The following is a 15,756-nucleotide window of genomic DNA, read 5'->3' as shown; positions in this document are numbered from 1 at the left end:
GACAACAAACCTCAGCATGACTGGCAGTACCTGAAACTCCTGCCAATAGAAGATGCAGATATTTTCATGTCACATTACAGCTGTGGCCAATATCTTCAAATATTGCTCACATTTATTGTTACTTCAAAATCATAGTAGTTTTTATTATTTATTTAAAAATATTTATTTGTTTGTTTTTGGCTGTGTCGGGTGGGTCTTAGTTGCGGCACATGGGATCATTCATTACAGCACGCAGGCTCTTCATTCCGGTGTGCGGTCTTCTCTCTAGTTGTGGTGACTGAGTGGGCTCCAGAGCATGTGGGCTCTGTAGTTACGGCACGTAGCCTCTGTAGTTGTGGCATGTGGGCTTGGTTGCCCTGCAGCACGTGGAATCTTAGTTCCCTGACCAGGGATCGAACCCACGTCCCCTGCATTGGAAGGCGGATTCTTAACCACTGGACAACCAGGGAGGTCCCCAGAGTAGTTTTTAGAACTGCTACTTGATCTGGTTATTTAATGAGTAATGAACACACATATTACTAAATTATCATTTTTAAAAGCTCTGTTGTTAACTATCTCTATATGATTGGCTTCCTTTGTCAAATTATGTATTTTACTATATGTTAAAAAACATTGCTTGAGAAGGGGCCCAAGGGGTCTCTGGCACAGAAATGGTTTAACTCTGCCCTCTGTATTCCCATTTCATAGACTTACTGCTTAGGCTGTCCTCCAGCCTGAGAGGTCCATTCAGAGTGTCTTTTATGCTTCAGTTTAGAACACTGCAATATTACAAGCTTTGGGTTATTTCATCTTATACCATATATAATATAATTATGATATATAACATATTATATATTATAAAGGTTCAATAAACCTTAATTAAACATGCGAGACTGAACAATGCTCCATGTCAGAATCTGGAGATTCAGTGGTGTTTCTCATGGTTCCTGCCTTTGAGTCACTTCGGCCCAGAAGTGCAGGCAGATAAGGAAGTAGGCCTGGCAATGTACTGTTCCTGTGCTCTCCACATGGCAGCCACCTAGATGATGTTCTTACTCCTCACCTGGGTGGCGGCAGAGGTGTGGGCAGAATATCAGCCACTGTTTCTCACAGGAATTGACACATATGAGGAAACCTAGAGAACAAGAAAGCATTAACCAGAATGGGAAGAGACTCACACAGAGGAAACCTGTGCAAGCACGAAACTTACCTCTGCCTGCAGCCTTGGGGCAGAGGAATGGCCAAGGGGGGAAATATGCATGGCCTGCCTTCCAACTCCCCCGGATGTGTCCGGGAAGACAATCCTTCTTTCCATGCAGAAGTCAAGCGGCTTCCCACTCTTGATGAGAATATTCAGCTTGCATTTGCTATTTTATCCCAGCAGGCGGAAGTTCTTTCTCTCAGGCTCCCCTCTTCCCCCACAGAAGCTATTAGGTGCAAAGCCCTTGGCTGAAGCAGCCCTTCCGGAAGGGCCCCTCCCCACTTCTTGTGCCTTCCTCAGCGCCTCTTCCACCCAAGAGCTCTCTCAGTGTGCATCCTTGTTTTCAGCCCGTTCCCTCCCTCCTGCACTAGTGAGTGGTACCTGAGACAGTGCTTAGATACCATGGTACAAATGGGAGGGACACCTGCGGACAGACTCACCGTCCCAGGTTCTCCTTCAGCACTTCAGCCCACAGGACCCAGTCTAGAGGGGTAGAGGTCTTCTCCCTCCTGGATTAATTATGAAGACATTCCCTGAAGCCTTTCCTCAGCCGGCCAGCAGCAGGGGTTCTCCAGCACTGGTAGCACCTGGGACAGAGCCTTTCCTGCCTGTGTCTGCTGAGGCACTGGGACCATTCCTTTGTGATGGGCTCTATTTTTCACTTTGTTTACCAGGGTCTAAATGGAGCAAATTCCACCCACACATCTTGGTAAGATAGGGGTGTGGGTGAAAAGTCTTTGTATTTTTGAGGGTTTCTGTTTACTTAAGGAAATTGCTTCATCTTGCTTGGTTATCGTTATGGGAAACAGGCTGCCTATCTTTGAGGGGTTCCTGCTTCCAGTTGCTGAAGTGATATTATACTTTCTGAGGAAGAGGACGGTGCTCTTTCTTGCCCTCTGTAGGAGAGGTTTTTTTTTTTTTTTTTTTTTTTTTTTGTCTTTTTGGAGGACATTTTAAATTATGACCATAAAATTTCATGGCTTCACTTACTGGGCATTAAGCGGATGCCCAGTAAGAGGATCAGTGGATTCATTTCCTTCCTTTCCTCACTAGCATGCTCTGAATGCTTTCACTGCTAGGCACAGGACCAACAGTAAAAATGATAGATTTCCTGCCCTTCTAGGTCAAATAGAGGAATACAAACATTTTAAAATTAAGCGCGACAAAGTGATATTGATGCTGTCACAGTCATCTGTGCGGAGTACCACTGGGGCATAATAAAAGAAGAGTACTTAAATGTGGGGGCAGGCTCATAAATACTGAAGGACAACACAGGAAAGTGTTGGCAGGAAGAGAAAGGGATGCTAGCCTTCCTGAAAGAAGGATCGGTGAGAGCAAAGTCCAGATGGAGGCAACACTTGAGATGCCGTGGGAGTTGCAGCAAGTCTGGATCATTTGAAACTGGGGTTAGATGGAGTGCAGAGAAAGACTATACGAATGAAATAGGCAAGGGAAGCATCATGGAAGATTTGGACGCCCTGCTTAAGAGTTTGGATTTTCCTGTCAGAAAACTGGAAAGCCATAGAAGAGTTATAAGTAGGGGTAGGAGACTGATGCCAAGGAAACCAAAGGGCAGTTATGAGGCTCTGAACTTAGTAGCAGTGGGACTGGAGAGGAGAGGCAGTGAGGAGAAAGGTAAGAGGTTGAAGGAACATGACTTAATGTTCCAATGGATTGGAAGGAGAGAGAAGTCTAGGGTGATTATAATTTTCAGCTGAAAGCTTACTTCACTGAAAAGGAGTATTAGAGGAAGAGTAGGTTTGACCAGAAGTTTAATTTTAGACATGTTGATTTTGAAGTGCTGGTGGAATGCCCATGGGGGTGGCCGTGTCCATCAGGCAGATGAATAAACAGGTCTAGAGCTCAGGAGAGAGAGGTAGCCTAGAAATTCAGATCTGAGCATCATCAGATACAGGTCCTTTTGGAAGCCAGGACCATGTCCCATGGAAAGTGTGTAGAATGAAAAAGGCCCAAGGACAGAACCTTCAATGGCAAAGACTAATAGTTAAAGGACAAATAGAGAAGAGGCTTCAAAGAAGGCAGATAGTGGAAGGAGAACAGTCTAGGAGCAGTGGCTCTTTTGGCTTCTGGGAAGCAACTCTTGGGGGTCAGATGTTCTCTCCATCTCCCTGAATCTTATAGCCTTCCTGTTTCTGTGTATTGGCTTTATCTCTTCTCTCTAATGACCTCTTTCTCTGCTCATTCAGTTTCTGACCCTCATAACTTTGGCTTCACATGGTCAAACACTGCCCCTAGAATCTCCTATATACCATGACTTTTCAACTTCCACCCCATACTTTTGTTTCAAACTCCTAAGGGAGAATCTGATAGGTCTCACTTTTCTTCAGGTCACATCAAGGATCTAGGTTGCCCTGACCAGGTGTGTACTCATGCTGCCATCAGCTGCGGTCCTGAGAGTCTTGGGTATAAACCATGGCTGTCTGTGTTCACCCCTTTGACAGGAGATACGGGCAAGGAGAAAAAAATGTGGTTAGTTAGGCTGAATGATATCTGTAGTTTTAGAAAGTTTACGGAAGGGGTTCCTCAACAATGGCAGACACCGTAGTATAGTCAAGAAAGTATCCTGTGGATCTGGTGATGTGGATGCCAGCTGCTGGGGTGGGGGGAGGGATCTGGTTGCTGGGAGTTGGCAGTGAATGAGGGAAGGAATTGGAGACATAGAGCTGTGGCTTCCCCTCAATCAGGATCTTTACCTCGAACTTTATAATATAAAGGAAGGGGGGTGATGTTGATACAGGACAGAGTCTAGTGGTGGTTTTCCTTTCTTGTCCTTCTCAAACATATGATTATGATTTAGTTATTTACCCTTGTTCTGTACTAGAGCAGTGGGTTTGGACCTATGAACACAGATAACGGAACTACCCTTAGAAAAAGGAGAAGGGATCCCTTTAAATGAGACTGTGGGAGGGAGGGAAGGAGAAGTGATGTGGGTAAATTGTAGGCAAGGTAAGAGGTTGGCAAAGGGCACTGAAGTCCACTCTGCAAAGTCTTTCCCCCTTCACTCCCTTCACTCCTTCACTTCTCCTCTCCTCCCTAATAGTTAACTGATAATTGAATGATCCTGCAGATTCTGAGATACCCTAAACAGATCTCATAGAGAATCCAAAGTAGGGTAACTGTCCTGGTCCTTTAAGACTGAGCAGGCTCTGCTGTTGGGGGCAGCACACCAAGGAAAGCCAGGCTGCTAGTAGGCTTGCTTTATGGTATAGCTTTCTTTGGAATGATCTGTAATGCTGATCTATTAGCAGGGGCTTCTGCCAGCTCTACCAGCATTCTGGGCAGCCCACCCAGTCTGCATTCTGCCCCCCAACCTAGCGATGGCCATGGTGTCATGGGCTACTTATAAAACATCATAGAACTCATTGACTCTGATTATGTAAATTCTCTCATTGACTCTCATTATATAAACTCTCTCATTATGTAAATAAAGGAACTGAGACCTGAAGAGGTGAAGTGATTTGCCCAGGGTCACATCCTTGGTGGCAAAACCAGGAATAGAACATAGGCTTCTCAACTCAAGGCTCAATGTTATTATTATTATTGTTTTAGTGTGATCATTTTCCCACTAATTTCTTAATATCCTGCCAATATCCATTATGTGATCAATGAGAGTCCTGGTTTTTCCTGAAAAGGTGATATTTCAGACGGGTTGTGAAAGGTGAGCAGAGCTCACCAGGCAAAAAGGTAAGGCAAAGGGTTTGACTTGGGCTAAGTGTGCAACATCTACTGCCTGGGATGAGGTAATTATCCCGCGCAGAGACAGAAAGTGACCATCAGAGGCCTCTCATGGCCTCTGTTTGAAATACCAAAAGCTTGCAACTGCATGCCTTCACCTGGCCATCCGTCCTAAGTGGACAAAACACACGCACCACCCATCACCTTGTCTGCTCACGCTCTTACATGTAACCTACTGTGCTCTTCCCCCTTCTCACTCATTCTCCCATTGCTGTGATCCTTTCCACTGAGGGCTTCTGCAAATCCTTATTTAGAGAAAACCAATGACCCTATACTATCACCTTATTCACCAAACACCTACCACCTGAAGCTTGGTTAACTCTCAAGGAACCATGTGCAAGTCTCTCCAGTGCCGGATGCTTATTTTCTCACATCACATGGACCAAAAGGAGAGGCTGAGTGGGGAGAGAGAGAGACCTTCTCCCTGGTCCCTGCTCTCCGTCTCATTGTAAATCCTCCACTGTTGAATAAAAGAAGTTGGATGTTAGCTGGCTATAGCAGTTGCCATCATTTGTCTTCTAACAAATTCCCAAGAAGATTTAACATTTATCTGTTGTCAACTGTTATTTTCCTAGATAATCTCTCTGAATGACATTTGTTTCCAATACTCTTCTCTCTCTAGATATTCTTCCTCAGTAACCTCTTGAACAGTCATGATTTAAAGAACCATTAATAGATCTTGAGCTCAAAGTTTCCTATGGGTTCTAGGTTGCATATTGGATATCTTCAACATGTGGGTATTTCACAGACACAGCATATCCAAAATTGAACAATAAGCAACCCCTAATTCCCAAACAACCCCTTAGACCTTTGTTCCTTCTTAGACTTTCTTCCTCAGTAAACGGCTGTGCTACTCAGCTCGTCACCCATGCTAGAAACTTGAGGAGAGGTGAAGGGTGAGTATCCTAGACTTCATTCTGTCTCACCTACAATATAGAATCAGTAACCAAGTCATGATAATTTTACCTCCTTGACTTAACTTTTTTCTTTTTCATTTCTACTTCCTCTGCCCTAATCAAGGCATTATCTCTTTTCATTTAGGTTTTTGAAATGGGGTCCTAACTGCTGCCCTGGCCTTCAGCTTGATTCTACTCCAATCCATCCTGTAGACTATATAGTCAGAGCAATTTTTCTAAAATAGAACTATAATCACATCACTCTCTTCTTAAAGTCCCTCAATGAACCTTTTATGCCTTGAGAGGAAATGTATCTCTTTGGCATGCCATTCATGGCTTCCATGCCCAGGACCCTGTCAACTGGTCTGGTCTTATCTCCATACTCACCATTCACATTAAACAGCTTTCAAGCCCCTAACGGAGTCATGCTCTCTCATGTTTTTGCAATAATTGTTGCTTGTCCTTATTGAGATGTTACTATATACAAGGATCTCTATTACTTGATCTCTTTCTGCTCATAACTGCATGTGGTTACCGTTTTTTCCCCAGTTGACAGATGGAAAAACTGAAGCACAAATAAATTAACCTAACTAAGGTCACACAGCTAGTGAGGGACATAACTGGGATTTGAACTCTTATCAGAGTTCAAAAAGAACCCATTCTTTTAACCACGATTTACAGCACTATTACTCTGTCCCTCCTCCTGGAAGACCCTTCTTTCTTCCTTCATTTAGCTTACTTGTACTTACCCCTCGGCCATTTATTCTGGCTTCTGCTTCCATCAAAATTCTGAAAAATCTCTCACAAAAAATGTCAATGATGGACTTCAGTGGGAATTTTCCCATTCTCTTCTTACTGGATCTTTCAAATGCTTCCAACCATTGGTTAATCCACAGGCCTTGAAATATCCTCTTCCTTGATTCACATGATGATCTGCTCCTGGTCTTTCTGCTTTATCTCTGGATGTGCTTTCGCAGCCACGTTTGCTGTTCACACTTCTCTATAGAAACTTCATATTGGAGTTTTAGTTTCTCCATTCTTTTCTTCCTATGCTTTTTGCACTGAGTGGTCTCATCCATGTTCTAGCTTCAATTTCCATCTATATGTTGATAACTTCTAAATTTGTATCCATTTTTTCCCTTTGTTCTACAGACCCTTTTAGACCAGTGCTTCTTTAATATTCCTTGAATTTCTCAAAAGTATCCTGCACTCAACATATCTGAAATGGAATTTTTAGTTTTCTCCCCAATATTGCTCTTCAGTGTACTTTAGCACCACCTTCCACCTAGAGAAACAATCTAGAAACTTTTATAGCCCATCAACCAAAGAGCACTAAGAACAAAACTGTAGTCCGAACTAGATTTATTTCGCTGACCGCAGCCAGGGGGCATGCACTCCAGGAGAATGGGGGGTTGTCTCCATAAGAGAGAGTTTTTAGGAACTTCCTACAGGATTTGGGCTTGTAATGCATGGCTGTAGGGAGTATTTAAAAACATGAGGTCCAGTTTTGAATTGGTGGTTGTCAAAAAGCTAGGGAAATTCAATAACTGGTCTTACTTATTCTTTTTTTAATATAGAAGGCAGGAGGATTAAAGTGGGTTGAGAGTAGTCACTGCTATGAAGTTGGAATTACATGTTAGCCAGAAAGAAAGAATGTTGAGAATGGGCTTCTCTGTCTTGTTCCAGACATGTCACTGAGTGGCCTTCTCTGAATATTGTCTATAATTGTCATTTATTTTGAGTTTTAGTACCTCCCAGTTTTAGTTAGATGATTTTGGAAAAAGTGATTTTAACTCTCAGCTTTAATTTTCCAATATAAAAAATAAAGCAAATATCTATTACTATTTGGAGCAGACAATTCAAGAACACTTTACTTATGATTTTAGTTGTACACAGATTTCCCTTCATTTTAATAATGAAACTCTTTTTAGGTGTCTCGGAAAAAAACAAATATTTTTCCTGCCATTTGCAAAAACAGTTCCATCTGACTGGTAGATTATGAGACCTATCCTTTAGAGGCAGGACAACCAGGAAATCATCAATTACTTGAAGTTTATAGAATTATGCATCCACCAATATCTTGACTGTCTCGAGAGGAAACCAAATAATTAAGGCCAACACAGAAGACCCTCAAATAATTGAGAAGTAAGACAGTATCTGTACTGGCTAAGCAGTTAGACTCTGAAGCCAGATGCCTGAATTTGAATCTTGACTTTACCATTCCCATGCCTCCTCCAACTTGGAGCAAGTTGCTGGACCTTTCTGTATTTCAATTTTCCCTTCAGTAAAGCAGAAGAAATAATACAGTCTCTTCCTCTTAGGATTGCTATAAAGATGAAGTAAGTTAATAAATACAAAGTGCTTAGAACAGCACCTAGCATAGAGTAGGCACCCAATAAATATTTAGTTGGCATTATTATTATAATCCATCATGTCATTTGGAGTTTAAAAAACCTTTTAAAATTTGAGTAGTTGCCAAGGACACTCTGTATAATGGTACGTAGGTATATAAGAGAAATATAAAGTTGGAGTAACCTCTAAAATTTTTAAAACAGATCTGGCTGCTCAAGAAGACTCCTTCAGAGAGAGCTCTCAGATGCCAACACACTTGAGAATAGTGAATCTGGAATTATGTTAACATATTGGAAGCTTCCACGGAGACTGCAATGGTGAAAGAGCAATTTGAATAGTAGACTTTCAAAACTGTCAAAGAAATTGATGATGTATCCCTTCTTGCCAGAAAGGGGCTTATGCAACACCTTTGGACTGCATATAAGAGGAACTACTGGGGGCGATTTCAGGAAATCTATAACTGAAGTGGCTCATTCTTCTCTTCCTGTCAAGCTGGCCATTTTGACATCTATTTACTACGTGTAAGTGGGGTAAAATTTGTTTTGATTATGACATCTGTTTAAATTGGCCTTCGGTGTCTGTTCATAATTTCAGTTAAACTATGTGCTTTTAGCATTTACTAGACTGGAGGTGGATTCTTTGGGGAAGAGAAAAACAGAGGTTACAAGAAAGATTAAATTGTAGGTTATTATTATTTTTTTAATAATCAAATGGGGCACGTTGAAAAGTTCTTTGTATTTATTCTTATATTTGGTGACTGGTCATTTGTGCAGTTTTGGAGGGTATCTTTGAATTTAATTTATTGGCACACTTATGTAGACATCAGTTATCTGAACTGATTTCTGTCTAGTCATTAGTAGATTGCTTGCCTATGTTTCCTTATATTTTATGTACAAATATCTAGGCAGGAGCCTATTCAGGGTTTGCAGTTCATTGTTATTGAAGCTGTCTGTGGATTCTATGTTTAACCATCAATGATTTCCCAAGCTGGCAGCTTTTATGAAAAGAACTAAATCCAAATTTGGCCCTGGATTGAAAAAAGCAGAGTTCCTAAATAGTTAATATATATGATATACTTAATAGTATTATCAATCTTTAACTAGCAATTCTCCTTCTGGGAATGTAGTCATACAGAGTAAATGATTGAAGAAGAGAATAATGTCATATGCCCAAATGTATTCACAACAGTCTTAGGCACAATAGCAAGAAGTTGGAAGGTCTAACAATAAAATAATGGGTAAATAGAGTATATGTCATTAGGATGGACTCTTAAGTCATTAAAAATGATCACAATGAAGGCAGTGTAGAATTATGGGGAAATGTTTCTTACATAATATTAAGTAAAAGAGGCAGAATATAAATGGTATGTTGATTGTTAAGGCAGATATAAACAAATGCATTTGGACCGACTGAAAATAACTACTTGGTGGTGGGAATGTGAGTAATTTAACTATACTTGCTTCATTTTTTTTTAAACCAAAAGGGAGAAAGTAAAGAGTTTTAAGTAGCATGATCATATTATTTGAGAGCCAAACTCCTCATTCATTTTTCATGGATTTGTAAAAATCACAGCTTGTATGTTAACTCAATTTGAGGTTTAGCCCAGGAACCTGATTTGTTTGCCTCAATAGATCCACTGTATCTTGATTTTTAAAATAAATTCTATGAAAATTCCAATGTCAACTGGTCTGCTATCTTTATTAATATGAAAAGATCACATGGGTGAAAGATACTGTAATCAGAGATAAACAGAAAAAGCACAGAATAAAATGTGAAGCATCTACCAAAAGATATGAAGGCCTTTTGAAGAGTTCCTAATTTATATATATGTTAGAGTTTTATGGTAAACATACAGATAATACAGAACATTTTCACATTCTTAAATTTTACTTACAAACTAAATCTTTTACATTATACTGAAAAGACATAGCCTTAGTCAGTTGTGAGAAATGGCTGCAAAAAAACCCCCAATTCAATCCCCAAATTTATTAACAAGTCCTGTTGGAGTAATGCCTGTTAAAAAATGTCAGCTTGGGCTTCCCTGGTGGCGCAGTGGTTGAGAATCCGCCTGCCGATGCAGGAGACACGGGTTCGTGCCCTGGTCCGGGAAGATCCCACATGCCGCGGAGCAGCTAGGCCCGTGAGCCATGGCCGCTGAGCCTGTGTGTCCGGAGCCTGTGCTCCACAACGGGAGAGGCCACAACAGTGAGAGGCCCGCATACCGCAAAAAAAAAAAAAATAAAAAAAAAATAAATAAAATAAAAAATGTCAGCTTAAGGCAGAAGGGATTTGTGAAATTCTGGTCTCCTTTGTATTTATTCTTCGGCAGTGACTGAAGAGAGGGAGGTCTAATATTCTTAGGTACAGACCTCTCGAGCATGAGGCAAGATGTGGTCCATTTAGGGTAGGGCTGTGACTGAGTACCCTCGGGATTTGCATGCTCCCTAACCTTGGAATGCAGCAGATACTAAGGGGCCTGGCAGGGTCTTCTGTGTTCTTGGGCATAAAACTCTCTCAGAGGAGCCTTAAAGAGGCTGTCTTCTCAAATGTTAAGCACTTGGGGGTCTCTTAAAATACCTATTCTGACTGAGTAGGTTTGGGGTAGGGACTGAGATTCTGCATTTTTAACAAGTTCTCAGGTGATGCTGATGCTGTTGGTCTGCGGAGTGCAGTTTTGCATAGTAAGACTCTAAGCTCAGCTTACCTGAGGAATAAAAAGTGATGCAGGGAATCTCCTGCTTAATCTTTGCTTCCCATATTATTTCTATGACTGGAAGCTAATCTTTGGACAAGGAAGCATGCCACTGGCGTGGACTTCAAAGTAAAAAGAAGTGTTATTACATACTGGAATAATTTCTTACAATTTTAACTTATCACTCTGGTGTCCAGAAAGATCAGTACTGGTAACTAAGAAGTATACTCTATAACTCATATGTTGAAGTTTTAAGCATTGCTATATGCCCACCAGCTTTTTGGAATGTTATTGTCCTAACATTATGCTGTGTGGTCATCTATCTGGTTAGTTGTTTTTAAAATTTTCTTTGGAATTTTCAAATTTCATTTACAGGCCTCTTTATAAAACCCCCTCTCTGATTCTTCTGGGGTGGCCCCTGTATATATGATATATAAAATGTCAAAGTAGTTGGTATTTAATAATTGGCAATTATCTTTAGGTTTATTTTTAGTAATTATCTTAAGATTTATTTTAAATTTTTATTTATTTTTTATTTTATTTATTTATTTATTTTGGCTGCGTTGGGTCCTCATTGCTGCGCACGGGTTTTGTCTAGTTGCAGCGAATGGGGGCTACTCTTCATTGCAGTGCACGGGCTTCTCATTGCAGTGGTTTCTCTTTGTTGCAGAGCACGGGCTCTAGGCACATGGGCTTCAGTAGTTGTGGCTCGTGGGCTCTAGAGCGCAGGCTCAGTAGTTGTGGCGCATGGGCTTAGTTGCTCCGTGGCATGTGGGATCTTCCTGGACCAGGGCTCGAACCTGAGTCCCCTGCATTGGCAGGTGGATTCTTAACCACTGCACCACCAGGGAAGTCCCAAGATTTATTTTAAAATTAAAATTAATATCATGGGCAGGAAGCTTCTTGGTTTTCACTGATCTTCCTAAGTAAGTTAAAACTAACCACTATCTGGCACATATATACAATGGAGTATTACTCAGCTGTAAAAAGGAACGAAACTGAGTTATTTGTAATGAGGTGGATGGACCTAGAGTCTGTCATACAGAGTAAAGTAAATCAGAAAGAGAAAAACAAATACCAGATGCTAACACACATATATGGAATCTAAAAAAACAGTACTGATGAACCTAGTGTCAGGGCAGGAATACATACGCAGACATAGAGAATGGACTTGAGGACACAGGGTGAGGAAGGGGAAGCTGGGATGAAGTGAGAAGAGTAGCATTGACATGTATACACTACCAAATGTAAAATGGATGGCTAGTGGGAAGCTGCTGCATAGCACAGGGAGATCAGCTCGGTGTTTTGTGACCACCTAGAGGGGTGGGATAGGGAGGGTGGGAGGGAGACAGAAGAGGGAGGGGATATGGAGATATATGTATACATATAGCTGATTCACTTTGTTGTACAGCAGAAACTAACACAACATTGTAAAGCAGTTATACTCCAATAAAGATAAAAACAAAACAAAACAAACTAACCACTATCATTGGTGTTCAATTCTTTCAAAAGTGGCCTCGGGCTGCCACTTTTAACTTTAAATTGCAAAGTTCTGATTTTAACTTAGCATATACTTACAAGACAATAAAAGCCAAGTATGAATCTATTATCCAAAGTAGTAAAAACAAAATACATTATTTGGATTGTCAATGGGATTCTTATCATTGAATCTTTTTTTCTTAAATCTATGAACAGTGAGCTGAAAGATCCCTTAAATGTGTTTCCTGTAAGAACACATTTTTATAGAAAATACATTTACATGGTTATTTGTTTAGTTTTGAATATAGTACTATACACCTTAATTCTTTGGCCCACCAAAGTCTGGAGATCACAGGGTTAGACAAAAGGAAAGAACAAAAAGGAAGTCTGTAAGCAGACACTGGGCACTGAAATCATTATGCTTTCAAGATAATAATTAAACCCTAGAGTGAATGAAAAATGGGTGAACGGTTCTCAAGTATTACTGCTTGCTCCTTGGGTGTATATTACTATTTTGATACTAACAATCTATATCCTTAATACACACTATTGAATTAATTTGTTGTTCTGAGAATTGAGGTTAAGTGTGAAAACACCAGTTTATACATGTTCAATAAAGTTTTATTGGACTTTATATGTCTTACTTGATCAGAAACACATATACTCTGTTTTTGGAAAAGTCAGAGAGATTTCATCTTCTTTTTCCTATTTTTCCAAGGTGGCATTTCTATTTTGGCCCTGACAAAAAGCTATCCTACCCTTCTTATGCATTTGCATCTTGTAGACAGTTTAGAATCTAAAAATCAAGTCATAAATTCAATGTGTATTTGATGTAACTCCACCAGGCTACTATGACCTTCAGAAGCTCTGTAACACTGCTTTATTTATTAACTAAACAAAGCTCCAAGAGATATAAAGTTTTAATTTTCATAATAATAGAACAGTAAGGAGATATTGGTTGAATTTACTATTGTTTCATTAATCTTAAAGGTAGGAAGTATGCTATTAACAGCAGCAATTTTAATGAAATCCTTTCTTTTCTAAGCATCTGCAACCAATTTATAAGAATGAAAACACATTACCAAGAATCTCATTAACAAAAGTGTATATTAAAACTGTGTTAGAGATCTAAAATATGAAGCTTATTTAAAAAAATTCAGATCTGTTTATTTTCAAGAGAAATGGACAGTATTTGCTATTAATTAGAGAAAGAAAATCATTTACCTTGCAAAAGCTTTCAGTTCCTACACTGTAAATGTTGATCCTCAAAACTTCTAAATATTACTCTTCAGTACAGTAAAACTTGCTGTGAAGGGATGACTTCCCAAACATAGTATAAACTGGTAACATGAATGTAAATGTGGAGCCTTTAAAGGCATTGTTTACATACGTAAAAAGATGGTCAACATCCTATACATTAAAAGTGAACCCTCTCCTTTGCCTTCAGTTTTAAGTTCTTGTCCTTTTGGATTAAAGTGGAAATAGAGGACTAACATTTTTTCTTTATGATTTAAAAATCTGTCCTTTATGCCTTTATTCACAGAGGTTTACCTGCACAATTATATTGCCTACTAAAATTGGAAATAGTCTGAAGCCACCAGAGCACCAGAGGTGTCTGTTGTCAAAATCAAATGGATCTGGAATTGTTTTATCTTTCCCGTGAAACACATTATTTGAGTATAGTTTGCTCGATGGAAAACCACCATCAACTAATTTTCTTAAAAGATTTGTGGCAGTATTAGAAGACTGGATTCTTTCCTGAGAGGGCAGCTAACTCTGAATACATGTGCATTTAGTTCAACATGATTAGCTGATGCACACCAAATCCCATGTTGACTAAATGGAAAGCAATGTGTTGAATTTCAGGTTGGAATTTGCATACTTCCTCTATTTTTCTAAAACCCAACATGTTCAATCATAACTGTCTGAGTACAAATTAAAGGCTTTTCCTCCCATGAATTTTAAATACACACTACTCTGTTCTGTGCTGAAATGTGTTAACTCTTATTCTGGATTGTTCATTGAAAAATTCTGATAAAAACAGTACAATAAAAAAAGGTCTTTCATTGACAGAACATCTGCAAACTTAATGAGGAAATCCACTGAGATAAATACATCAACTAATAAATTCCCATACATGTAGCCAGTAGTATCACTGGCCAAGTACAAATCATCTGGGAAGGTTTGGAGACTTGCAGTTCCTTTGGTCACAGGTTAACCAGAGCATATATTTTACATAACATTATTTCTTAAACAGTCCACTCCTCCATGAAAACAAGCCATTCTACTGACCACATTTAGAAACAACCCAAAGGAAACTATAATTAAGGGGAAGAATGGGACAGAAGTCAACAATCTAGGACATAGTTCATGGTAAAGCATTGTGTGTTTATGTAGACACTTTCTTCTTCTCCTCCCAAATGTCATTATCTAACTCTTAACTCTTCCATATGCCTCTCATATGTGTTTCAATGACTAGATTATGAACTCCTGAAGATTAGGAACTATCAACAGCTTTTAAATCTTTCTCCCCAACCTTAAGTGTTATAGTCACATAGTTGTGAACTAACAAGATAGTAGGTAACTGAATTACATTTAACATCCACAAAGTACTTTTATTGAGATGTAGGAAATTAATAGAGGATTAATTGCAGGTTCAATATAACAGTTATATGATTATTTATGTTTTATTTTTCTTCTTTCGGCAATTTTGGCATATTGCATTTCTTTGCGAAAAATTTCCTTTACACAAATGTTCAAATTTATCAGTATAAAGCTGTTCATAATATTCATACCATTCTAATTTTTGTAGGATCTATAGTGATGTTCCCTTTTATATTCCTTAGTTATTTAACTGTTTTACTTTTTTAAAAATGATTATTCTTTCAGAGTTGTGTCAATTTCATTAGTTATCTAAGAACCAACTTTTAGAGGTGTTAATTATCTCTCTGTGTGTTTTTCTTCCACTAACTACTAATCTTTTGATTTTTGGTCTTTTTCTTTTCTAATATGTGTTCACAGCTAATGTTTCCTTATATCATGGTTTAGCTCATCTTACAAGTTGTGATGTCTAATTTGTAATGAAAATTACAATGATCTGTAATGAAAAATTATAATTTTTTCATTATAATTCAATTCAATTATTTTCATTAGTATTCAAAATATTTTCTGATTTCCACTTTCTTCTTTGACTCGAAAGGTATTTAGATGTATAATTCTTAAATTTAAAGCATATGGGACCTTATCAAAATACCAATGCATTTTTCACAGAACTTGGACAAATAATTCTAAAATCTGTATGAAAACACAAAAGTCCCTGAAAAGCCAAAACAGTCTTGAGAAAGAATAACAAAGCTGGGGGTATCACGCTCCCTGATTCCAAATACTACAAAGCTACAGTA

The 15,756-nt window shown here is 39.1% G+C and overlaps 1 protein-coding gene across 1 annotated transcript in view; it reads right to left on the bottom strand.

Annotated features, from left to right (window-relative positions):
* Nucleotides 1-760: 760 nt before the first annotated feature.
* METTL25 (methyltransferase like 25) overlaps nt 761-15,756 on the bottom strand; it is a 117,946-nt gene continuing 102,950 nt past the window's right edge. The window contains exon 14 of the transcript XR_010835846.1: nt 761-1,114. The gene's annotated coding sequence lies outside the window, so the exon portion shown is untranslated. The remainder of the gene's footprint in view (nt 1,115-15,756) is intronic.

This window comes from Kogia breviceps, chromosome 12 (genome assembly GCF_026419965.1).
Source record: "Kogia breviceps isolate mKogBre1 chromosome 12, mKogBre1 haplotype 1, whole genome shotgun sequence".
Classification (NCBI taxonomy): Eukaryota; Metazoa; Chordata; class Mammalia; order Artiodactyla; family Physeteridae; genus Kogia; species Kogia breviceps.
This window is presented reverse-complemented; position numbering and strand designations above follow the sequence as displayed.